The 4,372-nt window shown below is 49.0% G+C and overlaps 1 pseudogene; it reads right to left on the bottom strand.

The window, feature by feature from the left end:
- Window positions 1–1,402: 1,402 nt before the first annotated feature.
- Window positions 1,403–3,850, bottom strand: LOC122055062 (annotated as a pseudogene).
- Window positions 3,851–4,372: the final 522 nt, after the last annotated feature.

Raw genomic sequence — 4,372 nt, 5'->3', positions numbered from 1 at the left:
TCTTTGTAGCTCCGGGCAGTTTTGGTTAATTGTGAGTTGCTGAATTGTTGTTAAACCTCGAGGTTAGTGATGTTCCAATGAGGTATTTCTATTGGATGCATTAGTATGTTGCTAAATTTGGTTTCTAAAGGATGGTAGGGTTTGTGCTTGCTTAGAATTATGAGTGGAGTGATGTGGTTGGTATTGGATTTATAGTGATTTGTGGATTTAGGAGAGTTTATGATGAAATTTGATTAATGGATGGATTGGGCTAGTTGTTGACGATGATGTTAGGTTGATGCGGATCTATGATAGAGATTTGATTTTATGATAGGTTATTGTGGGTTGATATCATTATGTGGTGGATTGGTAATTAAGAGAATAGATTTATTATTGGATTAAGTGATGAGTTGATTTAGAGGAGTTTTGGAGATGTATCATGTATAACCTAATCTAATTGGGTTATATTATGGTTAAGGTTAGTTGGGGGATTAATCCATAATCATGTTTGATTAGGGTTATTCTAATTAGGTTGGGGGAAGTTGTGTAGTTAATTACTTTCTATGTAATTAGCTAAATATATAATGTGATCGCAGGACTTGGATTCGGGACGAGCGTCTCAATGTGGGATTTTCCTAACACGATCTACGTATTAGGCTAGGTGTTATACCCGACAGATCATCCCAAGCTGCCGTGGTCATACTCGGTCGGGACAAAGGGTGCTACACGATTACAGGGTCAGAGAATCGTAACTGTTTGTCAGAGAATAACTGCTGAATGTCATGGAATATTCCAACAGTCTGCGGCCATCTGCGAATAGAACATTCTTCCAGCACACAAAAGGATGTCACGCGTCCTCTATCACCAGACAGGTCCTGACACCCGACATTCTCTGACATCAGTCAGGCTCCAGAGGTACGCACTATCATATAAAAAGGGAGGTCCTCTCCCTTGCGCAGGTACACTCAATCGCACATTCGCACTTGTCTTCTACTTTTCTTTCTCCATCGTACACTGTTCTTCTGGAGAAAAAGTACCTGACTTTAGCGTCGGAGGACCTGCTCTGGGGACTTTTTCCCGTGTGCTTGTATGAATGTACACAGAGCTCAAGTACCGCCAGCTCAGTCATCGTCGCTCATCAGCGCCACATGGGAGCCTATTTTTGTGGGCACATACGAGAATTGTGTCCCAATCGCCTCTCCGTCAACACCAGCGACAACTCATCTGACCTTCATCTGACTCAGATTCCGAATATGATAAGTACACTTGGCAGATTAAGCTATAAATTGTAATAAAAAGTGAAATCTATCGTCCCAACGATTCTACACGATCGACCCCACAATTATATGTAAGGAAATAAATCGAAAAACTATAATTGACCACTAAAAATAGGTTTATTCATTCATCTTTGGAGAGAATCAACCCCTTTCTATTATAATAAATTTAATCCGGCAATAACCAATTCAAGCCTGACTCAGGCACTAAATTAAGCTATAAATGAATGAATGATAAAGAATAGAGCTTCTATCCTGCACTAACCAATTCAACCATGTCTCGTAGACTAAATTAAGCTACGAATAAATGAATGATAAGAACATAGCCCCAGAGTGTCATTCCTGGGACTTGAGGAAGCATGCGGCTTGGATGATTTCAGCATGTTGACATAGCAGCATTTTAGCTTCACTGGCATCGATCATCTTTCACTAGAGATTAGAGTCAAGAAAGCCCATTCCCAATCTCAGGGAGAGAGGAATCACCAATAATCACCACAAGAACAGATCCCATCCCTCATGTGATGGAAGCAATTGGCATCTCTCAGAATGATTACCTTGTCATACACCTTAGCGATTAGTTTGAGCGCTGTGTGGCACACAGTCGCCGCAAACACGCAGATTCTTGTACACCCTTATAGGCTTACCATGGGAAGCGGAGTTGATGAGTCCAAAGGCCACGGCCAGCCTCTCGCTGTGCACCGCCAGTTCCTCTGCCTTCCCCTCCTCCTCCTCGTCGTGCAAAGCAAACCCTGTGTCGGCCGCGTAACCCTCCTCCTTGATCCTCTGCATCATCTCCCTCACCTTGGCAAAGATCTCCTTCGCCTGTGCGTGGTCCCTGTCCCCTGCCTTGAATGCGTGCACCGCTCCGCCCTCCTCCATCCAGCTCCACCCGGGCTCCTTGCTCACCCCGCGCGCCCTCATCAGCGACCTCACACGTGCTACGTCCAACCACCGTCCTGCCGCAGTGTATACATTTGCCAGCATCACGTACGGCACTGCGTCCTCCGGCGCCAGCTTAAAAAGGCATTCCGCCGCGCGCTCAGCCAGCGGTATGTTCCGATGCACCCGGCAAGCAGCCAACAGCGACTTCCACACGGTCGCGTCTGGCTCGCCGTCCATCCGACCCAGCAGCTCGACCGCCTCCTCCACACGACCACACCGGCCCAGCAGATCCACCATGCACGAGTAGTGCTCCGGTCCGGGGGTTATGCCGTAGACTTTCTCCATCGACTCGAAGTGGACTCGCCCTGATTCGACGAGACCAGCGTGGCTGCACGCAAAGATCAGGCCGATTAAGGTCACATAGTCCGGACGAGCTCCTGCCCCGAGCATTGCTAGAGGCGGAGGGAATCCCCACCCCGCCCGTTTTGGGCGTAGCCCATGATGAGAGCCGTCCACGTGACCGTGTCTCGGCGGCAGAGCGACTTCTCGAACACAGCGCGGGCTTCGTCGATGGACCCACTACGGGCGTACAAGGTGATCAGCGCGTTGGAAACCGAGACAAAAGCATCGAGGCCGCGGTGGACGATGGCAGCGTGCACCTGGCGGCCGAGCTCTAGCGCGGTCGAACTGGCACAGGAACTCAGCACCCCTGCCACGGCAAACTCGTCCGGTTCAACTCCACGGGCAAGCATGTCGGAGTAGAGTTGAAGGGCGACCTCGTGGGAACCCTGACGCGCATGTCCAACGAGGAGGGAGGTCCATGTCACAACATCCCTCTCCGGCATTTGGTCGAACACCCCGCGGGCGTGAGTGAAATCTCTCATCTTAACGTACATGTCCACCAAGGCGTTGGCAACGTGCCTGTGAGAGTCGAAGCCGCTCCGGAGAACCATACAATGGATGCATCTTCCGATTCCTGAGTCACCCGAGAAGGCGGCGGAGTTGAGAGCGGAGGGGAACGTGAACTCGTCCAGCGCGAGGCCTCGAAGGTGCATTTGCACAAAGAGGGAGAGGGCGTGTTCGTGCCGCGCCGATCGCGTACAGTTCACGATAAGGGTATTCCACGGGACCGGGTCGTCAGAGTCCGACGTCTGGAGAACCCGGTCGGCGCTGGCGAGATCGGAGCAGTTGGAGTAGAGGCCGACAAGCGAGCTCTGTACGAAGGGGCTGGCACCGAAACCAGTTCGAAGCGCACAGCCGTGGACCTGACAGCCGAAGCGGAGGGCTCTCTCTGAGGCGCAGGCTGAGAGCACCGTGGGGAGGGTGAAGTTGTTGGGCGGGACGCCCATGACCTGCATGGTGCGGAACTTCTCCATAGCGGCGCGGTGATCGCCGTTGCGGACAAGGCCGGCGATGAGTGTGGTCCAGAGGACGCGATTGGAGAGGGCTGAGTTCGGGGCGGTATTGAAGACGAGGGAGGCGGCTTTGGGCATGCAGCAAGCGGAGTACATGCCGATGAGGCGGGCGGCGACGAGGGGGTGAGCGGCGAGGAAGGAGGTGAGGGCGATGGCATGGGCTTGCTGGCCGTAGCGGGGAAGAGCGGGGGAGGAGCAATGGTGCAGAAGGGCAGAGAGAGAGTAGGGATCAGGGAAGATGGGGCGAAGTGAGAGAGCGCAGCGGGGCAGGAGGCAGGGGATATGGAGTTGGCTGCGCATCTGGTCCGGCCCGGGTTTCGGATTTATTGAATAACATAGAATAAGTTCGTTCATCGGACATGAGTAGAAATTATGTGGGCTCTGCCGGCGCAGATTCAAATCCTGCCGTCCACATTTTATGCTAATTCATAATCAGTGAACACGTTTTTTTTTTTTTAATTCAGTATTCAGCTATTAATTCAATAGATAAAGGTCTGATCCCATAAATTACCCATTAAATGAATTTAGAGAATCACATATAGATCCTAATAGATAATTAAGTATATCATTGGAATCCCACTGACGTTCAGAGTCACTAACACGTTCATTTCTGTATTTGCAAGAGTACCCATCTTATCTTTTACTAAATACAAGATTTATCATAAATTTTATATTAAAAAAAATGTTTACATTAACTATTTTATTCATTCTCTAAATTTAAATTTTATAAATAATATTTCTAAATTTAAAAAATAAAATATATTATTTAAATATTAAAATATTATTTAATTTAGTTGAGAAAACAATTAAAGGAATGGATTG

The sequence above is a fragment of the Zingiber officinale genome, chromosome 3B (assembly GCF_018446385.1).
Source record: "Zingiber officinale cultivar Zhangliang chromosome 3B, Zo_v1.1, whole genome shotgun sequence".
Lineage (NCBI taxonomy): Eukaryota > Viridiplantae > Streptophyta > Magnoliopsida > Zingiberales > Zingiberaceae > Zingiber > Zingiber officinale.
Note: the sequence above shows the minus strand (reverse complement) of the source record. Positions and strands in the feature narration are given on the sequence as shown.